The sequence below is a fragment of the Gallinula chloropus genome (assembly GCF_964237585.1).
Source record: "Gallinula chloropus genome assembly, chromosome: 6".
In the NCBI taxonomy this organism is placed as follows: Eukaryota; Metazoa; Chordata; class Aves; order Gruiformes; family Rallidae; genus Gallinula; species Gallinula chloropus.
In genome coordinates, this window is record NC_140091.1 from 29,371,574 (window position 1) to 29,395,522 (window position 23,949).

Below are 23,949 nucleotides of genomic sequence, written 5' to 3' on the forward strand. Positions count from 1 at the left end.
CTAGAGCAAAAGAAACACACTTTTCAGAAAAAAAGTACCTGCTAATTTTTGAAAGTTAAATTAGAAACCAGCTGCATCAGAAAGTTTCTAAGACAAATCACAAGCAAACTTTAATTCTATGAAACCTGGATTTCCACTGCTTTAAGAGTACCAAAGGGTGTGTTGGTTTTTCCTTCTCTTTCTAGGTTGCACGTCTCAGGTACCAATAGAGCACAGCTCTCTTTTTTTAAAATTAAGTTTACCAAATCACAAACCAGTATATATTCTCTAGACCTTATAATTATCAATAAAGGCTTAGGAATATATTTTTCATATACATTATTCTGAATACACTGTTTCTATATTTGGAGGAAATAAGCACTGAGCTCATTTAAGAGGAAGTATCTTTTTCACAATAAAATCTTTATTGTGAAAGGACTTGGCCACAACTAGCATTTCCTATCATTCTGTGGTAACAGTGACACATTCTTGCTTTATTAAAAGGAAATGCATCAGGCAACACAGCAAGATCCACAAAGAGAATCAACTATGCTGCAAATTATATGCACTCCGTGTTAGTAAAAGCAAGTCTCGAGTCCAGAAATTTTAGTCTGGACTGTAAACTGTGGTACATTCTACAATGCATAAAGATAAAATAAGCAATACCCATCATAACACATCTGCCACTGCTCTGTGTTTGACAGCTATTGACTGTGGGGGTCTAAATTTTCAAGTGACCCATGTGCATAGATCCTGGGATATGAGAGATGTTTAGCTGTGGGGGGACTAATTGGAATGAAGGAATAAAATATAGATTAGGGCTTTTCTACTTCATTCTGAAATCCAACTTCCAATTTGCATCCTATCCTGTCAAGAGCCACCACCTGTCTAGAGGACTCTTTCCATCATCTCTCTGGGCGAAACCAATCTTATCCTTTGCTGTGAAAGCTCCTACTGGGTAGGACTTCGTCACCCCATCTATTTAACCACTCTCCTTTCTCATGATATTAGAAAAAGATTCACATTACTTAAAAAGATGATCCCTGACAGGATCTTTATAACTATCATCTTCATTGCTTATATTTTTAATGCTCAGTTCCTGAGATATTAAAGCTAAAGGAAAGCATGATGAACATCCCTGTTGCCTTTCACACAGCCCTTAAAATAACATCCAGCAACTCCCACACCTTGCTGAACTGCAGCAACAATTCTTTTAGTGGTAAAGGTTTTCTAAAGATCCAACAGGGGAAAATTCATCTGTGCATTAATTTTATTGTATTAATATGAATTTGAAAGTAGAGCTGTTCTTTGTGCACTGAGCTGAAATCAGTGTAGTTCACTAAACCGTGGATATTTCTCTCAGAATAAGCAGAACTATAACCTAATGCCCTGAATCAGATGAAGCGTTGCTTCTAGGAGCAAGAGTTGAGTGCCTGATACCAAAACTTTATGAAAAGCCAGACTGAGTGGTCATTCCTGTATCTGTAGTGGTTTTGTTTATTTCCTCTCCAAAGCATTGACTGGCAGCATGGGATATCAACAAATGGACATTATTTTTGGAGAAGTAGGGAAATATTTTGGATTAATATGAAAACAAGCTACTGACATCCAGATTCCCTTGACCAATCTAAGATTCCTAACAGCCAAACTCTTTCAATAGTCACTAGAGGGACAGATATCCTGTGTCTCAGTGATTCACCCCACCTCTCACTGAATGATTGAACTAGTAAAATTCATCTACTGAAGGTGCCTCTTTCTCTATTGGATACAGGAGGAGTGGAGCTGCCAAGGACAGACCACGTGCCCAATGGTAGACAGCTCATGTTAGACAAAATAAATCTGTGTGTCTTTCTACATACTACATTATCTGTATGGTGAGCGAAAAGAGGGTCTCAAGAGCTGAAATTCCCTGCTAACAGAGAAAGCCAACATATGATTAAAATGAGAATTAAACTTTTTTTAAAAAGTGACAAGAGTGCAAAGTAATTATGCTTAGCCTGACAAGCATTAAATAGCACAGGCAGCCTAGAACAAGCAAAACTTCTCATTAGCAGCAGTGAACACATCTTGACAAGTACCTCATAACATATCTAGTAAAACAAAACATACCCCACCCAAAGGCTGTCTCATCATCAGCCAGAGCAAATCATACTACAGTTTGTCTCACCATCTTCTCCCTCACTGAGCTGGAAATTAGTATTTTCCTCTGCATTAAAGAAAAAAATAAATGAAAAGTTTGTTTTCAACATTCTGGTATCAGTAGGGAAACAAAGCCATGATAAAAAGGACAAACAGGAACCCCACACCTGACAACAATGAAGAATCTTGCTTTCAAACATCACACAATTGGCTGACACTTTTTTTTATGGGCTAGCAGCTGCGTGACTCATTTATGTATGTTTTGCCTGCCTTAGCACTAAGTGGACTGATGTAAATAGGAAGTGATGAGGAAAATCAATTCAGGGCAAACACATTTTTTTCAAGGCTGTAACAGGAAGAGATAGGAAGCCCAGGAAGATACTTGATAGATATTCAACTCTGTAGAAAAGAGGAAGCAGCATGTTGAAGCACTAAGCTGGTTATTTTGAGTTGTTGAACGGAAACGGGATACAGCACAGAAAGGATGCAGATAGGATGCATTTTGTTGCATAGCAACCCAGGGAATAGAAGCTCCTGCACATAACTGTAGACCATCTGCTAGTATGAGAGGGAGAGGAAAAAAAAAACCCACATGTGTTTAAAAGGGAAAAGGGAAAAAAAAAGTGCAATACTGAAGAAGGAAGTTTAACTACACTATGAGTCCCGGCCAAATCACCCCTGGTAAAAGTTTAAGGGAGAGAAGAACTTAAGTGGAGTCATTGTGTGCAGCTTCCTACTACAGAATTTTTGTGTTGAGTCTGTACTTACAGAACCAAATTAGGCTTTGAGGTAAAACAGGCAAACTGCCAGCAAAGATACTGCCAGTTAATTCATTTCCACTAAAAATGGATTGTAACTTCTTTTATTTCCTTAACAATGCTTACAGTAAAACTGCTACAACTTTTAACATGGGTATTCTCCACAATGTTGTAGTATACTACCTAACCACAGAGTACCACTCAGTCACCAGCTTGCACAGAAACATTTTGCAGTATAACTCCAACTCTTGTTACACTACAAATATAATTTTGCTCACATGATTAAGTATGGTATACAAATAAAAAATATATTTAAATTTAAAAAATCTAGTCTGATTTCTCTAGTTTCCTGAGTGGCATTTGATACAAGACTTCCTCCAATGCATTGAATTGATGAAAAAATTACTAAGGAAGAGTAATGTATTCTGCAGGTCTTTATTAATGATGCTAGGAAAGATGTAGGAAAAGAGCATGGACCTGAATCCTGCCAGATGCTGCTGGAGCCACAGGTTTTACTTGAGACAATTGTGATCCTGGAGCAGCTGGTACCCCTAACTTTTGAACACTGGAGATGACCTGAAGGAAATGGGACAGGGAGCAGGACAGAAAAATGAAGCTCCATTGCAGGAGCACGACAGTTAAGGAAAGAGCTCTGCATACACAGTTCAGAAAGGAAGAATCTCCATCTAACTGAATAGTCTGTAACATCTCAGTCTCCAGGCTGTGCTGCTGCATTCTATTCCTCTTGGTACAGACAATAGGTAGGAGTGCTGCTCTCTGCCTTTGCATGTGTGGCTGTGACCGAGGAATAGAGTTCTCACTTCTCCCCATCACTGTCCACCATGTGAGTTGATGGCACACCTTCACATGTTCACATGGTTCCCTGATACTCCAGAAGGCAAAATCCAAACAGTTGTTCTTGTTTTTCTCATTCTAATTTTCCTTTGTTTTTCTAATATTTTATTATAAAGAGATCCCAGATGAGCTCACTGTGATTTTCAGTCACAGTGTGCAATTGCTGAGAAGAAAACTGCTTTAAACACCATATTAATTTATAGCCATGTACTGTGCCACATGTAATATCTTCTAGTAACGTCATGGCGTTCTTTGGATTGTTTTTCCTTACCTAATAATCATTCATATGGAACTAGCAGTGGTCTTTCCTGAAGTATGGGCTCTCTTCTGTGTCTCATACACACCACCCTGAAGCTTTAATATGCTTCCTGACCTGCTGGAAATTTCTTGTTCCCCAACCAAGGCAGATTTCCCTGTCCTTAAGGCAGACATCCCCTTCTTGCTTCCAGGTGACTGTAAAGCACAAGTGTCTAGGCCAGCACCTTACCCATGAGTGAGGGGGCAGCAGAGGACTAAGTGGCACTAGACAGCTGTCAGGAAGCCTGTGCTGCTCTCTTGCTGCATTACAAATTGAGAGCATTGCCTCCATTTCCCACCTCATCCTTGGCCTGACATTCTAATCCATGAGCCTTCCCTAACAGGGATGGCTTCCTAATAGCGTTTGGTCTAGCAGCCCCTATCTTGTGTGCTCACTGATATCTATGTGTCAGATCTACTTATATCAAGGGATATGAGACTATGCTTCAGCATATGTCCCAGTTCAAGTATTGCTGCTTATGCCACCAGCAGAGTTCATCCCTGAGGTTGCACAAGCCGATTATTGTATGCAGGTGGCAGCATAAGCATCTACTTTTGAGCACACGTATTAGCACATAAGAGTTATGAAACAAAATGATGAAGTAATAGCAATAGTGAGAATTCAGAATAAAAACAAGTACTCATTAAACTTAGCATCAAAACTTACACTGACTAAAAAAGTCTCCTCCATTGCATACACATCAGAAAACACAAAATGTTGTAAGTGGGGTTTCTTGGTTTATTTCAGGAAAGAAAAGTACTGAAAGTGTCCCAGAGCTGCTTGACAGGTGGTACATACAAGCTCTCATTAGATAATAGATTCCCCTCAAGTTTGTATCTTGAATTGTTTTGCTTCACAAAGGATTTCTCCAATACAGATAAAACAGCAGAAATGTTCTGATGCTTGCAAAGGCAGGAGGACTCTGCATTTCCTACCAGTCTGACATACCACATGCCTCTCAAGTAAGCCACACCAAACTCACAGAAAGACTCCCCACAGAGGCACAGCCCAGTTGTGTGCCAGCTGATCCTCAGACATCTAGCTTCCAGCAGAGAAAGGAAGAAAAGGAGTGACATGTTTCTATACTATTATCACATTTGGGCTCCTATTTCCATGAAAATGTTCTCCCCTGAGCGCATTCTTTAACTCTCTATAAATTAACTAGCAATACAAAAGCATTAATATAAAGTGCCCAAGTGCTGAACAGCTGGGCTGCCAAACACAGCCATCCAGGTGTGAAGCTGGGCTAGCAAAGAGGAAAGTTACACCAAAACTCTTGCACTAAAACAACAAGAGTGATAAACAGATTTACTAAACTTGCCCAAAGACACATATAAGAGAGTTGGAAATAGTTCAATCTTTAATATATCTGGGACTTGTCCACCTACAGGTGTTTTTGTCAGGCAACACTGCATGAGTTCACTCACAGAAACCAGCTGGCAGGGCCACAAGCAAGAAACACCTACACTTAGCAAGCCTGAGCACTGTTTTACCACGTGCTTTCCTCCCTCTTCTCCCCATCCCCAAAAAAAAGAAAAGCATTGCATGGCTAGAGGAAATCATTATAATCCTGATGAGAAAATCTTTGGTAGAGCTCAGTAATGGCTCTTTGTAATGCTCAGCTGCCCTTGGGCAGTAAAATACTTCCTAAGTAACTTCTCCTGCTGTATGCTAATTATGTCATGCCAGTATGTATTTTTCTTCCCCAGCACACTGTCAGGCTGCAGATTATTCTAGCGTGACAGATGATAGGAGTCACCCTCTTGGCCAGCAGCATATGTAAATCCCTGATGGCCTTCAGGAAAAACCTTAATGAGTAGAAACCCGTAACTGGCCAAGGCAGTTTCCTGCACTCCTTTTGGGCACAGCGGGTGTTGGCCACAGCCTGAGAGGTACTAGTCCAGAATGAGGACTGGTCCAGTGAGGACCAACAGGTTCGTATATCAGCCACTCATCCTCCAAAAAAACCCTTCAAACAGTGAAGAAAAGCATGCTGGTCTGTCTGGCCTTTGACAACCAAATCAAATAATGCTTCACTCTATCCATGAGCACTCCCTCCTTCAGAGCTCACATAGGATAGATAGCATATTCAGATAGCCATTTTTCACCATGTGCCACTGTCAGGTCATCCATATGCTACCAGGACCTCTGGCTGTATTGTTGCTCATCAGTGGAAGCATTCAGCTCTTCTACAGGGGACCATGGAAAACGCTGCTGTAGTGCAGTGTCAGACAAAATTGATCTTTTACCTGATTAAAATCATAATACAAGAAAAACACTTACTGAAATTTAAGTCATGACAAAACAATAGATTTTGAGTTCATTATTTTGAGTTTAAAATGTAGGTTTCTTGTATTTAGTACATCTTGTGACTTTTAAGGTTCAGCAAAGGCTTGGGTATTTTATTGCATCAGTCATTAAAGAGGTAACCCTTCCTAGTAGAAACCATATCACAACATAACTAAAGTAGCCACAGGAAAAAGGACAGCCTAAAGCTAAACTTTCTGGTTGGCTATCACCCCAAACTGATGCCAGGACAGTCCATGTAGAACACATTCCTGAACAGGAGAGGTGGTATTTAAGAGATAAAAGCCATGGGTTTTAGTGAAATTGAACAGAAAGAAAAAATTCCACCTGAATACTTGAAGTCTTGGCTGTTGTGGAAAGGACTGCATTAAAGTGACAAAAACATAGCATGCTCACGTAGGCAGTATGTAAACACATTTTAGAGCACTGTCAGAGTTTAAATGATGTTGAATTCTCATTTCCAGTGATCTCAAAGCAAATCAGGGAAACAAGCACATGTAATTGGTTTTGTAGCATAAACATACTAGATTTGCACATTTCTGAAATGAGAATTATTTGGAAATTTTGTGATCAGTAGCAAACCCTTTTATAGTACCAGCAAAACAAAACCTGAGTTAGGTCATGAGCTCTGGCCTGTCTTGTATCTGGTCTAATTAATCCTTGATCATGTCTTAGATTGATATAGACAGTTCAATTTAAGAGTCTCCATACTTTGTTTTGCCCCTAATAGGCAATGATTTGATGTTTAACCTGATCAGGGCAATTCTCCTAATACTCTGAAACATCTCTCTACTTAAAGAATATGCCTCTCTCTATGCCACAGATGTCCATTAGATTTTTCAAAACTGGTAGAATATACAATATGTTTAGAGAATAAAACTGCAAAATTATTCCTACTTTTGGCTTAATGAGCAAATACATTAAACACTATTAACTGCTCAAAGTGCAGTTGCACAAAAAAAAATCTAAGTAAAGGAGCATTCACAGAAGAAATGGGGCCTGTCAGATGATTGATGTTCCATAGCTGATATTACTTTTCCGTGTGTGTAGAAGAAATAGGAAAAAACTTAACCAGCAGAAGAACAGATTGAAATATTTTCTTGCTAGTATAAATCAATCTTAACTACACACAAAGTATTTTAATTTCCAGTTGTTTTTTGCTAACTGTTCTCTTGTAAGGGATGCCTATGACAAGTTACATCAATTGCTCCACAAAGGAGAATTGAGTTGCATCACAAACTGAATAAAGTACATAGTGCAGGTTTTGGTTGTTTTTAACTGAAAACCAAAGCTCTACTAATAAAATAGAATGCATTGCATCATAGGATAGGAACTTTGGCAACTCTTTGCTTCTCTAAGGCAAAGCCTTAGCTAATTGTCATATACATTCATTTGACATTTGAGACCTACTCCGCATGCAGGCCACTGAGAATGTTCCAAGATTTATTTCTTTTTTCCTTTAGCTTAATATTTTTCCATGGTATTAAACTTTATCTGACAGGAAAAGGCTACATTGAACACTTCTTTAACGTAATTAGAAACATAATGGAAGAGAAGACTTCAAACATATGAATATTAATTCGAAAGCAAAACCACAAAGATTCTGCCACATTTTTCTGTGCATCTTAATCCATTAAGACAAATACATTTTCATACAAAAATATATGTATGCTTGTATACATACACGTTTGCACACATCAACACTAAACTTTATATTAATGCATTTTATATATATACACACACAAAGATACAGAACAAATACTGTTAGGTATTTTGGTTTAATGTTTTTATTAAGCACAAATTTTAAGTAAATTCTCCTTACAAAGTTCTATGGCTATAAGGCATTAGGAAATTAAAACAGTTCTATAAACAGTTTAATAACAAGCAAAAACGAATTTTAGAAAGCTGAGATTTTACCTAAAGCACATTTCAAAGATTTCCTGAGATACAGGGAGTAGGAACAGGCCCTTCTTTTCAGACTGTTTTGTATAGCTAAAGTTACCGTATATTTATCAATTATATTAAGCCTTATGTACCAGGATAAGAACAATTATTTTTTCTATTAGCTTGAGGAGATAAGTCACACATTATGAAAAATTATCAAATGTCAAAGAACAAGTTCAGCTGTTATTAAAACCGCCAATGCTGGCCAGTTCCCCCTTAAAGTAACAGACAGCATGAGTTCATTAGCTGCAATAGTTTCTCTTCTATAAATTTACCTGAATGTTTGAAATTTTTGATTTGGTCTTGAAACTAAGTTTATATGAATGGTTCTCTCTGGGATTGTCCAGCTTCCTTCCACCTCCTTCTTAATGGCCCCTCCTGCAGCAGGACATCCTGCATTTTAGGAATTTCAGTTTGTTATCTCAGTAGCTTTAAGGCATTGCCTGAGTCAGGAGTTTTCTTTCTTGTCTTAAGCGTCTGGTATGCAGCTGACATCTAACCTCATACATGTGTGTACTATCAGATCTGTCTTTTTCAAGCTGACATGCAACATGGACATAGCACACATGAAAGCTGAACAGGGCCCATGTAGGATGCTCTGAGTCATTCTTTTTCCTAGCAGTAAAGAGATTTTTCTCTCCCTTCTCTAAGCCCTCTAATGTAGATCCTCATATTGCTAAAAAGCCCAAAAAACTTTCTACAAGTATTCTGTGCATTGATGTGAAAAGTTATTTACAAAGGCATTTAGTTTCCACACCTTTCCCTCACACTTGGCAGCACCTGTTACCTACAGTTATCTTTGTTAGTCAATAGTAACACTATAGGCTTGATTGCCTCTAAAATTATCTATTATCTTAAAAGCTGTAGAGCTTCTCCAGATCTATGGCAGAGCCCAGAGATCACACACTAGTGTTAGTCAATCCAATATTATTTTCATTTGGGCTCAAAGGTATGCTCACAGATTGCCTGCTGGGGGATTACACGACTTTCATCCCAGTCAGCATTCTCTGGATGCAGTAAATTGCTCTGGATGCAGAGGAGCAACCCAGTCTGAAAAATTCTATAAATATCCCAAGTGGGGCTAACTGGTATCACAGCCATAAAAAAAGGCACGTGCCAAAATGGACCTGGAGCTGGGGCTAAGGAGGGAAACATAGGACACTGCCTTGCAATGCCACTTTTGTCATTAAATATATCAAAGTTTGTACCTGTTCCATGTTTCAGAAATGCTTGCTTATTGGCACTAAAGCAGCAATATTTCCAGGAACAGGCCATTCAGTCCAGAACCATTACTTGAGTTCTATTTCATTACCTGTCATTGAAACTTCTTCTGCCTTATTACACCAGCATGTGACATCATCTAGAAGCCACAGTTACTTAGGCACTCAGTACACTGTTTCTATTTACTTGACTAGAATAAGCATTAGTCAAGCCAAGTTATTTTCCCACGTAGCTTAATCCAGCCATAACAAGCATTTTCTCCTCATTTGGAATAAACAGTGTGGGTTTACAATTACAATTCAAAAATCTTCAGCTATTCATTAATGAGACTTGACCTAACCTTAAACTTTAGCTGACAAATTGATGATTCGACATGAAGATGTAAATGGGTTAAAGACTGAAAAGGGTGGGGTTTTTTTATTAATAAGTCCATTTTACCTGTTACAGCTACACGCAGAGTACTAAACGAGCTTTCAAGAGCAATGAGATCTACACAGGTACTAGAGGAGTTGCTCATATTTTATTTTAAAAGCAATATAGCAAATGCTTTAAAATTACACCCACCCCCCTTCAAATTATGCTTTGTTACTGCCTGTGAGGAATATATAACCCATATCACTACTTTCCTTGACAGTCAGACACACAGCTTCCTGGCTCGCCGAAAGAAACAACATCTACATCACTTACATGTCTGTTTAAATTTCATTCTTCCTTCCTTATTGGTAAATACCCAGAGGCCTGACTTTGCTTTGTACATTTATTTTAGTTATAATTCTGTAGCTCATATCAAAACCTAGTATTTCTATCAACAAACCTAGAGATACTCAACTCCTTGTCACTTCAGTAAAGAGATACTTCACACTCACAGGGCTGTCAAACAGGCTAACAAAACATTCAGCAGCAGCTGTACCCTGCTTCTCTTCCATGGATATAGGACACAAACACAAAGCTGGTGTCATCATATAATGCCATTATCGTCCCACCAGCAACAATGATTCTGGAAGTTTTGCAGTAGTCAGGTTCAGGGTCCTTTCCCCTAAGGCATACTTGTTCCTTAGGTATGTGGAATGCTATCAAACGTAAATTATTCTAGGTAGGTAATTTAGTTAATAGTTCATTAATATGAGTTAGCCTTGGAAAAGTGATCTAATCCTGCCACAGGTCTTCTTAAGTGTTTACTGCAAAGTAAAACAGTAGTATGAGCAAACTATTTGCTATGGAAACTTGTCTTTTTATTCATCAAGTTCTACAATGGCTTTAGACCATCACAACATTCACTGTCACATTCAGAGAGGTACATTATCTTGCACCTCTGGCACACAAACAGCTTCTGAAGAATAGCTGCTATTAGGGAAGTTGGCATCTTACCTGAATGCTCATAAACCTCTCTGTTGAGACAAAAATCTAGAAGCATTACAGGGATGCTATTTGCACATGCTAACACACAAACATCAATAGAGAGGAAGACTATTTAAACTAATAATTTGCCAGCTCCCCTGACATTAGATGGCTCAGTATTATACTAACCAACCCATAAAGGCAGGTTGACAGAAAAAGTACATGATTTCAAGGATTCATAACAATAACTAGGTGAAAAGCATATTTAGAATGGCAAGAAATTCCTACTGATACTATTTTGTAAGTGCTGAGTGGGTGCTTCTGTGTAGAAATACATTTGTTGTTCATGTGGTTTGTACCAGCCCAGCCCAATCTGTATATGCTCTGCAACATGGTCCAAAATTAATACAAGGTTGGAAAGCACTAGATTATCGCCCAAACACTTTTGCTTGTATTCTATCAAATCAGAGATAGCAGGCAAAATAATCCAGAAGCTATAGACTTCCACTGAAGAAAACTACAGCCCACAAACAAGCAGCATTCACAGCTAGACACATGAAAAAAAAACCCAGTGATTTAAAAATGAGCCTCCAGCAAGAGTACCACCTGCTAGAAAGCAAGGTTGGAAACACACCTGTTCTTGAAAAACTGATCCCTAAGGTGGACATCTGAAGTTTACCTCTTGAGAATGTACTACAATAGTTGTTCTGGGATATAACTTCAAACAGAGATTCTAGAATAGGATTACTTATTCTAGAACAGGAGTCCTCAAACTCTGTGGGAAGGACACAGCAAAACAAGTAGGACAATGGTTCTACTGAGATAAAAAGCATCCCAGGATATTCAATACTGAATTGTGCTGCCTCTGGTAAGTTTTGGGCATTGCTGAGCTGTATCCATCCAAAAGTGCTGCACACCTACAATCACCATATGCTGCTCCACTTAAAATCAAATCCCACTTAGGGGTCCAAGGGGCATTACAAGGCATCAATTCTAATCTGTTTTCTTGTAGTAGATGGATCTATGCCCTTTTTTGCACTTCATTTCACTTATCAAGCATCCTCTGTAGCAAACCACATTAATACAGGCCAGTATTCTAGTACATTATTTTTGTAATGGTCTTCATACCTGGGTTTTGTTTTTTGGGGGTTTTTTTTTTGGGGGGGGGGAGGTATTTTCTTCCTTGTAGATTACCTTGTTCAAGGCATTTGGAGGATGTTAAACTTCTAGTTATTAGATCTCCTTTCTAGCTGCCCATACTACTCTACATAAAAGTTTTGCTACCATCCTGAATAGACCCATCTCATCATATCAATACAACAAATCTTTCCACACCTTTCTGATGATTGTCACATCTAAGTGCAGAGGTAGGATTGTCAACATTTTCCTTCACTGCACTGTGATATTGTTTCTTTGCAGTCCTTTGTTTCAGAGTAATTACTGCATTTCTTTACATAGCCCCAGAATAAGACTCCTCTACTTACTTTAACTTCCCTTCCATGTACCATAACAAACAAGTGAGAGGAAAATAGAAAACTAGAATGTTACCTTATCTGCAAAGTTCTATCCCAATATGGCTGTTAGACTTTAGAGTCCACAGGGCAAGGATATGCAGTCTGAGACAGCAGGAGGAAATACTAATTCATGTGTTAAAATGTAGAGGTTCTGAAAAGGAAGCATGCAGCATTACTGATAGACTCTTCTTCGAGGAATCAGGATGCTGTTCCTCTCCCCTACCATGAACCAGCCATTCTCTGCTGTTTTGTAATCAGAGCCAAGTAAAACCAGGCACTGTAAGGCTGCAATCCATTTTGCTCACCACTATCAGTCTTTCTTAAGAAATACCAGAATTATGTCAGCTGTTAATAAAAATACCTTGGTTAAGAAGGCCGCTTCAGAGCTGAATCAAGTACAAGTACATGAGGAGCAGAGTGCTCAAAGCAAACAGAAGGGTATCAGAATAGTTTGTTCACTGGTAGATTCAAGACAAAACACCAGTTTACAAACAGTTAGATAAGATTTTTCCATTGTGAGGCCTCCTCTGAGTAGTACTGAGGAACATGCAGTTCACTTCACACTGTAGTTTTTCTCAAGGATACAGTTAAAATGGCATTTAATTTTGACAGTAAGCTACAGGCTAAGAAGTCTCCACTACTTCAGTGCAAACCAATGTCTTGGTTTAATTTTATCAGTGTAGCTAAAGAGGACTTGATCACATCTGCCTTGTGCCCACATGAATTTTGCCATGATCCCTTTAAACAATTTAGTCTTTCTAGATTTTGACAGTTTTCACTGCAATTGCCTCAATGGTAGCTTTATGGTCTATGCTTCCATCCAATGACAAAGTACCTGCTTTAGGTATAGTTTACTGAGTTTACTAGAATCACTAAAGACGGTCAGATAAATAAGGATACAGGTAAGAGCAGATTCCCAAGGTATTCATTTGCTTCTGTAAGACAGCCAAATTCATCTTCCAACTCTTGCATGCATCTGAAGAGTTCTCTGGAGGATCCAGATCCCCTGGATAGTTCCAAAAAAAGATCTCAACACCTAATCCTTTAAAGGAAAAATGAAGTCACAGAATCACTCCAGCTAAAGGATCTCAGATCACTGCCCAGCCTCTCAAAGCAGCTTCAGCACTGGAACCTAGAAGAGTGATTGCACAGCTTCCTCCAAAAGCCTGTTCCACTGCTTCATTGTGTTCATAGTAACTATTTCCTTCTCATCCTCATGATTTGATATATGATCAATTCTGTTTTCCCACCATGTGCATCAGTGAGAGCCTGGCTTTGCCTTCTGCTGCTGCATGCCCCCACTACCCTCCCTTCCCTCCAAGCTGAGCAAGCCCTGGACCCTCAGCCCCTCTTCACAGGGCCTCTGTCCCAAACCACAAGGAGCTTGATGGCCTCTGCTGAATTCACTCCAGTTTAGTCCATTCTTTCCTGTACTAAGCATACTAAAATAGGTGAAATAATCAGTTGCTCATCAGTGTAGCAATATTGGGCATTGTACCCAAACAGAGCATATATTGTAATTGCTTACAAGCAGGAAGGCCACTGTGCAAATACAGCCATGTATCAATATACCAGCTGTGGGTGGGCTTTTTTTATCTCATTTTCACAACAGTTCTTAAACATTTTCATTTCATTGCAACTGAGCTACAGTAAAGATTTTAAACACTTCAAAACCAATGAAGCAGGCTAAAAATTAATTGAAGTGACTATTTCTTGATGGTTAATGGACTCCACCGTACATGATCCTCAAATCTCCAAGGTACTGAAGTTTATGCAGATTTTAGATCTGCATAAAGGGACCACAAGCTGCCTGTTTTTACCAGGTTGTATTTTCATATCCCCCTGTTGTGAAAAACTCTATAAGATAATGGCCAACAGCAATTCAGGTCCCACTATTGTTTTAGAAGCATCTTCTCTTCATTGCACTTGACATCATCCAGTTTAGCAACATCTGTGACTCCTACCAGGCACAAAAGAAAGATGCAAGGGAAACACATTGCAATTTAGGATTTAATAAGCATGAACAAAACAATGGTAGTGTTGCAGAACTTCAATGCTTTCTGTACTAACAGGGCATGGAGAAATCAGAACTCTTGACATTTTATTCAGAAAAGTAAAAGAGTGTCTGATTGGTAGTTAAATATATATTTAACACTGTTGACTTTGATATATATCAGGAAGGAAGGGTCATCCACGCATCCGATAATAAAGTCCAAATAGTTTTGATGCTGGATTACATAAAGTTGTTGCATGCTCTCTTCTTTCATAAACCCTGTATTTTATACCCCCTGAATCTCATCCACAATTCTCAGGAATAAGCAAGCCAAAATGCCCATTATCCTCTGTTAACTGAAGAGAGGCTTCAGCATCATATTTCACACTCTTATAAAAATTAAAAATGTTTTAAGCATCAATGTGTAAAGGTCTCTCTCCTTCAGCTGCTGCTTACAGCTTGCTATAACCTCATGGCAAATTCAGCATCTTCTCACTAAAATGTAAACTTTATTGTTAAGGGAATACTTGAAGCAGACAACAGTACAACAGATCTCTACTGAAATGAATACAAACTGCACCTCAGAGACAGAACAATATTAGTATTGCTTAGAGGGTCATATGTGACATTTCTAGACAAGCCTTCCTAAAATCCATTCCAAAAGTTACAGAAAACAGCTGTATTTATGGTGAAATGTCTTACAAACACAGAAGTATTTTCACAGGTTTATTTTCTACTTGTGCAACACTCCACTGTTGTAATTCAGAATTCTGCCATACACAGTTTTTCACAAATTGAATAAATATCAAATTGTCAGATATTAGGAAGAGAAATCATCATTTCAGCATAGGAATAGCTACATACCATAGTTTCAGGTTTGTTCCCATCGGTTTACTCCTGTCATTCTGCTGGTCTTGCTCCAATAAAATTTTATTTTTAAAACAAGCTCGTTTCAATCAAATTTGAAAGAGCAATGGAAATATCAAAGGAGGGAAGAAAACAGGCCCTATCTGAAAGTATCTGGAGAGGTAAGGAAAGACTAAAAATTACTGCTGCCAAGGGAAGTAAAACAACACAAGAAACACCTTCAGAAGAATCTATACTTCAGGGTTTTTTTTTCCCCATAACAACTTGATTTTTATTCCAGAGCACAAATAGCAATTTTAATTGCAGCCACAGATAGTATGTCATGAGGCTTCTTTTTGGTTAGAGTGAAGTGTGAGGTGTGAGGAGAGCCTCCTCTTGATTTTGCCAAGTGGTGGACCTGACCCCTTCAGTCCTTGTAGCTTCATCCCAAACCTCAAGGGAGGGACTAATGACCTAGTTCAAACGCATACAAGAGCTATACTCACACTTTTTATGGGTGTTCTAAGGCTGAAGATAACAAAAGAGACAGCAGAAGTCCACCTCTTTACACAAGAAATTGTTACCTTTACACAAGAAAGGTAACCTACACATTTATCTCTTTACTGATCTGTAGCAACATGCTGAATAAGATAGATACGAAAGGACCAGATATAGAAAAGGTCTTTCACCATATCTCCTGCTTGTTAAATTTCAGTCAGGATTCACTTGGAGAAGGTTTTCTACGTTCAAAATTTAAAATTTGCAACAAGCATCTTGTTAGACACCTCTACAAACTTAACTTTGTTACTGGTTTTAATGAAACAGAAAACCCAGTTACATAATATAGTAATTGAAAAGAATACATGAAAGCGTTTCTGGAAATCAGGCATCAGTTAACTTTTAACTCTCCTGCATCTGAGAGACTGTCCCAGAAAAAAATTAACAATTTCAGGTTTCCACTGAATGCAAACCTGACATGGAGAGTAATCTAGTTTGAGTATGTATCAAATACAATAAAAATAACATTCCTGAGCACAAGAGCAAAAAACACATGCAAAATTTGGTGCTAAAATTTAGCAAAATATTGTTAAAGTATAATGCTGACAGAACTTTTTTAAAAAGGAAACAAGAAAAAGGAGAAAGCAAAAGTCATACTACCAGGATAAAGATCACTTTCCTTTCTCAGGAAGGCATGAAATGAAAACGTTGCCACTTAATAACAAGTTTTGGAATCTTTTTTTCAGGGTAACTTTGCCAATTCCTTAAATTGGAAGAATTGTTGAAAAAAGCCTCATCTTTTTAGAGCATGCAACATGAAGCTTCAGTTAGGTGCTTCAGTTAGGTTCTCTGCAGTGGTAAGATCTGATTCGTGCCGAATTACTCCAGATTTTGGCACTGCCACCTAGGCGAGTCTGAATAAATCAGTGCAATTTACATTTATACTTTAAATTATGCTAAAGTGTTTTTCTTAAGCCACAATGAACAAAATACTGTCAGTGTGCATTAAAAAGACAGTTCATATTTTACCTCCTACCTGATTTTTATCTTAATGTCTTTATGATGCACTGAAATGATACAGTACCTTACCAGCCTTGATATATTAAAATGCCCTCATAAGTTATATTAAAATAGCTTTATTAAGTATTCCTAATATAGTATCATACTGGTGATGCCTGAATCCTAAATGTTTTTCTAAACACGTTAGAATTGTTTTTTAGCATTGGATATTCTGGTGTAATAAGACACTCCTGTACTAAGGCAATCAGTGGAAATTAGCAATTGGCATGAAAATCACTGTACAATAAATTGTGTTGGGTCTTCCCCACACTCTATTGCCATTATGGCTTTGCAAACCCTTTAAAAGCATATTAAAGTGGAAATTCACAACTAGGAAAAATGGAACAGCATGAAAATATTTTTCAGAATTAACCAGAAGTATTTTTGATTGTGATAGAGACTACTTAAGGATAATGACAGAAAGAACTCATCCCTTCAATCTTATTTCAAAACACATTCAGCTGTCATTACATGCAAATCAGACACGAACTCATGGAACATATCCTTTGCAATGGATGTAATCCCTGCCAACCTCAGATATAGCACCAAGCTTGTTCTGATACTTCTTTTTTTTTTTAAAAAAGATGCATGTAAAGCTCCCTGCATATAGGATAATGTAGAATAAATGGTGGATGGGTAAGAAAGTTTTGCAGTTTCCTTTTTTTTTTTTTAAAATCAAAACCAGTTCAAACAAAGAAACCTTGTACCCCAAGTGAGTTCTGAGACACTAGCCACTTGCCATGTGAAGTACTGTGAAGTAATGCAAATAGATGCCAACACCAACATGAAGATACCCATCTTGCTTATTTATTGTTTTCAGTTTTCTTGGAAGTTTAGTTTGATACCCATTTCCTGCACCACTGTACAAGACACACAGGCTAAGGGGATCTGAACTAAAATAGTTTTGAACCAAACTATTTATACCACATCTAAAGTGCATTTTATTTTTATTTGCTATATTAAACCCATTCTTCCTTTTTTCTTTCTTAGATGCACAGTGCACTTATTCTGCATGCTGACAGGTTTTTGGCTTCTTGTAAATCCTGAAAATATTGATCAGTTAAAAATATTCGGATGCTTGCATCCCTCAATTCTGCTTACCACAGCCTTTCTTCCTGGTCAGCCAGGAGAGCACCAGCAATTTTGTTATAATGATAAATGACCCTCACAGACAGGTCACTCTTTTTTACCTAAAGCCACAATTTGCTCCTTCCTTTAGGTCACCACCTGATTTTTCAGGGTGACAGATTTATTACTTTCTTTGTGTGCTAAAAAACAAATCACTAACAATTGCTCAAAATACAGTCCTGTCACAATAACTTTGAGCACTTCCCAGCCAGAATGATGCAACACAAGAGGGTTTTTTTTCCTGTTTTCAAAACAGCAAAATCACTTGTACATTTACCACAGCTGTTGTGAAGAGCCATTTGGCTCATTTCATTACACACAACATGGCCGGGCTGCTCCCAAGGAATAAAATATTTAAAACATTATTAAAAGCACCATTAAGTCTTTTCTAATAGGAGATGTTTGAGTTTAAGTAAGGGTCATGAAAGAGTAGTTTCAGACTGGCCAGATTGTGGTCCTGAAGAAGAAACTTTTGGGTGGAAGTAGCAAAAATAATGCTTGCCAGAAAACAAGTGAGCTTTATAGGTACTTTATCAAATCCCAAATACCTGGGATGCTGGGTCAACTCAGGATTATTCTCCATTAAAAGTTACTGCTCTTCGTTTTCTCATGTCTCCAGGAACACTTCTTTCTAATGAGCCTGAATAACACAATGGTCTCTGAATGCAGAAGTTTCCATGCAGAAACTAAGACTTCTTCTGGATTTGGATTTTACTCAGATCCTCAGTCCTTAAAAACTTGGTCCGGCTATAGTTCCCTAAATAGGAAACTCATTATGACTAGAATAGGGTAGCAGGGGAGAACTGAAGCAGAAGAGCTACACAAGGCTTCCCACAACACACTACAGGACACCACGCTGACCTTCCATGAGCATAGCTGGAAGACAGGTACTACATCTGGCAACTTAGCAAAGTCATGAGTAGCCCTGGACCAGGGAAACCTGACCAGAGCATCCCAACTTAATATACCAATATATAGTATAGAGATATTCAGGATCTACACCAATCTAGTGCAGAATCAGTGTCCCCAGTGTCCACAAAGTATCCACCACATTAACAGCATTAAATTACTATTTTGAAGGTGAAGATAAGTAAGCCTGCAATGTTAACTATTACGTTTGGAGGAGTTATGTATGTTATAGGAAAACAGAAGTGGCAAAGCAGCAAGCCAGTGGTTGATCAAGACCAGGAGCTTTGGACCAAATACACCAAATACACACTAGCTGTGACAAGTTATGCCATCTTGTGAGAATCTAATTTAAAAAGGCAAACAGAGCTGAGCTCAAAAGTGTACCATTTACTATGAAAATAGTAATTTTCTGAAGAAAAAGTTCTCTTGGAGTCTCATATCTGTAACCATCTTTAAGATTAAGACATCAGACCATAATCAGCACTAAGCCAGTTCCCCATCTCATTCGGGCTCAGTGAAGTACTTAAGCCACTTCATACCTAGCCTCACCCAAAAACTAAAACAATACAATATTTGCTTTTACCTTCATGTCCTCAGATCATAATACCATCTGAGCAAAGACTAATATTTACCATACATACCAACAGCTAGCAGAACAAGGATATGGATTGTTTTGGATGCCTGAATGCTAGTTCTTCAACCAAACACAATGAATGCTCCCTGATGCAGCTTGCAAATAAATGGGTTCTTCTCTTAACCTCTTTACAAACCTGCTACCAGGAACAGTTTAATTCTATTGCTGAGATTTGCAACATCTGATCGTATAAGATTGGTGATCTGCTTTCAGTGCCCCTTTAATGTGATGCTGATAAAAGGTGATTGCTTTGTGAAGAAAACCCCATATCCTTCAAATATGAACAGTTACACAAACACTCAGATCATTCCAAAAATACATGGTTTGGCACAGCTGAAGTGCCACAACTGAGCTCCAGCCCTATAACCATCACACGGGCAAAATTACTGCCAAGTCCAAGGTGTTTTCCCACATAAAAGCATGGGTACATTTTGATGCACAGGGAACATTTTATAGCTGGTACATTCCCAAATGCTGGTCTGTCCAAACTTCTCATTTTACACAGAGTTCCAAATCCTGATTAGTTCAGTTTTGTAGCTCATGACAATACACTTTTTACTGAGCTGGTTTCCTTACACTATGCAATGTTTGTAATATTACACCATTAAACACACACACTGTAAACACATGCTGCTAGGTAATGCATGGTTTTAGAACACCTTTTGATAGCCTGTGTGTAGTACTGTAAAGTTCATAAGGTAGAAGATACAAGCACAAGGAAATAAATTAACCAGAACTATTTCATTTAGAAACTAGTGCATCCTTTGGAGTAACTGCCAAATGAGATCATTGGAGTGAACAGCAGAGCTGAGACTTATATAAAAAAGAGACTCTGCAGAAACAAGCACTGAGAAGTCCAGAGACAAAGCAATTAAGTGAGGCCATAGAAAAAGACCTTTTTGACATGAAAGACCTCCTTATGTCTGTACATTTGATGCCATTGTAAGCCCAAACATACTGAGCTTGAGAAAGTCCTGATTTTCAGTCAGCAACTGACATTATGCCTCAGTCTTTTACATACAAATAGAGACACACCAGCCCTGTACAGCTTTTTCTCTCTGTGTTTGCCTTACGCTTGGGGATACCAAGGTTTCTCAAGATCTGGCTATAATGGTCACTTTTTCCTACTGCTAATTTATAATGTAGTTGTTTGCAAGCGTGATCGTTTTCTTGCCATTTCACAACAGTTTTCCCTGTTCTTGAGTTCTACCTTGCACATAGCTCACAATACATACAAGCACAACATAGTTGCTTTTAAGGAATTTAGATTGCACTCCCAGCTGCAACCTTGTACTTCTATATGGCTGCCTCCAGCTGGCAGCCCTCCATTTCGGGAGAGCCACATAACACACACACGTTGTGTTTTATTTCTCCCTGATGCTTCTCAGTTTGTCTTGAAGTGTCTTCAATAAAAACATAAAATCACACAATCCTAAAAATTGACATGCAAGACTTCCACTGGCGTCCATGGGAGGTGTGCTTAAGAGCATGGTCTTGATAGAAATGCTCAGATCTACCCATCAAGCCAGGGAAGCACACCATACTCACACTCTTTACATGAGAACACATGTGATAAGTAGCCTTTTTTAGGCTATTTATCTTTACTGATATGCAAGGAAGACTATTTTCTCTAAGATGCTTTTCGTATTGTTGAAAGAAATGGCCAGGTTTTCAAACCTATCCCCTGAAAGGAAAGAAAATAAAGTTGGTGATCATTAGCCAGCTTTATTCTATTTGCTGAGATAAGGTTTATAGCTCTGATACAACAAAATTCTCTCAAGACAGCTCACACTAACCTTTTAGCACAGAAAATATCAGAATACTGAAAGATGCTGTGCTATCATGACAGCTGCTGCAGGGTAGAGACTAAACGAGCAAAAAGTAACCGAGTTGTTCTCTGTTGTGTCAGTTTATTGTCACCAGGCCAGAGTATTCCTCTTGGCAGACAACTGTTTTGCAAGCTATAACAAGACAAAGATGTGCTGCTTTAATGTAACCTGTCTTGCCCTTATTTGTACAGGTCACATTCTGCAAATACACTTCTTTCATATCTCGTGCCTGAAAACTGGCCCAAAAAGGGTCAGTTGAATAAACATCAGGTTTTTCTTTTCTTTCCTGTTAGGGTAACAGGTGAATACCTTAACCAAGAAACTGGTAAGTAAAGAAGCCTTACCCACCTAGAGTCTTCAGGAGGAAAAAAATCTAATGATTTGCAAGCCAGTTTGAACACACAAAACTGTTAGGATGCTGCTCACCAGAGTTGTGAGCAAGCATCTCAAAAGCTCATCTGCCAGACCCTCTCATGATTACAAGCCGGAACGTGCCCATTAGGCTCAGAGCAAAATAAAAACCATACTGTTGTACCAATACAGTGGGAAATGCTAGATTTCCTTGCATGGGTGCCAGCCAGCACAGCTGCTAGAACAAAAGTTAACGTTCAGAACAAAATCACCGTGCTGTGACCTCATTCTGAGCATAGCTGCTTCCACGCTGAAGGGACAGACAAACAAGAGAAGAAGGGAAGAGTGGCCGTGGAGGCCTGCCCTGCTCCCACCTTTGCTCTGGGTGAAGCAAAACTGTGCCTGCTAATCCAGAGGGAAGAAGTGAATACTGCGACATGTATGGACAAACTTTAAAACAATTGTCTCTCACCTAAGTTTTCTTCTGTAGAGTTTGAAAAATAACAAGCAAATGTAAGCAGAATGACCCTTGGGAATCACATATACACTGACCAGTTTAACTTGATTAAAGGGAAACCTTGGGAATTAGTGAGATCTGAAGAAAGTGCCACTCCTGAAACCTAGAGGTTTTAAACAACTCTGTTGGTACATTTGCATTTTTTTGCTCCCAATAAGCCTTCCCCAATGTGTCTGTTTTTTCCTGTTGATTAATTGAGATCACTTCCTCATAAGGGCGACTTTGTGCCTCTTTCCCTTTAGGAATCCAAGGCAGACAAGGAAGTCACTCGTTAGAGAACTCTGGCAGCCAGAATCACAGGCTTCCCTCCCTGACTTGGCTTATACATCACTAAATTGTTGATAGTCTTGCTCACTGCTTCCCTTCCCATTATAAAGCTTTTTGTGGTTTAATTAAATGTTTACCAAGCTGTTTGCAATCTTCAAATCAAGGCCTGAAGAGCATTACTCAGCTAACAACTCTTGAGATCAGGAATGACAAGGATTTGTCTCAGTTTACCTGTTTCAACCAAAAAAATCCATATCAGTGACAAGACAGATAAAGTTCTGCTCACCACAGTTTAACTGCATTAGAATAAGGACCAATGCCACAAATTTCTGAACCATGTTTTCTAACTGTATGTAACACAGGTGATTCTGTGTTTCTGCAACAGCCCTTGTAACTGACTCTCAAACAAATATGAGGGATTTTCACTCAGATTCTCAGTTTTGATTACGTGCACAGGGCTAACTAATGCTCAATTCACAGCTGTAACCTGCCTGAGAACAGCTCAGCTGCAAAGAATGAACCATAGACATTTGTACCTATGAGTATCAGCTGCTACTTTCAGCTAAAGCACCATTTCTGGCACTGTCAATCACCAGGACCCAGCAGGACACACACTATTTGATTGCACAAGACACCTACATATGCTCTGTGGAGCCAGAATGGTGAAATCCCAACAGAGAGATAACCACCAAATGAAAACAGTAGCAGATTTAAATGCATAACGAGGCAGCTTTATCAGGGAAGACAGAGGTTTTGGCAGGACATCCCAGAGCATACCACTCACTTCTCCCCTCCCTTCAACTTTTACATGCCCACCCTTTAAATGCCTCAGTCAGAAATCACTGATTTTTGACTTGGAAAACACAGAAGCACTTTTCCTTGAAGGATCAAATCACAACAAATACTGAACAGTCACACATTTGTTGTCTTTCTGCACACATGGAGCAGCAGCACAATTATTCCTGAGGTGTAGTAGTCCTATATGTACATATATCTATATATATGAAATAGGCTTTCATTAAATGGCCTAAAATTCAAGTGCACAGAACTTGCATTCCCGATGTGCAGCCCAACCAAATAAAGCTAAATGAGACTGCACTTTCTATACCTAAAGCACTTGTCTGACACAGACTCCTTTCACATGGACTCCTCCTAGCTTTCAGTATCTCCTCACAAGTTGCTGAGAACAAGCCTCCCTTTTCCTAGGCAGCAGTAACAGGAATATTTACCCCCCACTCCTATAACCCTCCCAGACTGTTCTTGCTACACAGTACATGCGCATATTGATAATGCAACAAGCAAACTTCATTGGAATAACCAGGCAGCTAAAATGCAAAACAAAGCCACCTAAGACAGCACTTCTCCACACCTTAAATGGTACTGGCTGTTCAGACCATAATAATATGATGTTGAGTTTTACTCTTGGGTCTTTGAACTCCTCGCCCTCCACACGAGATCAGTGAGCACTGAAAAACTTCACATTGGCTAGTCCTCTTTTTAGTTTTTACCTCCTTAAACCTTCAGTTCTCATCTCTTGGCAAAATCCATTTAAACAGGGCTCACAA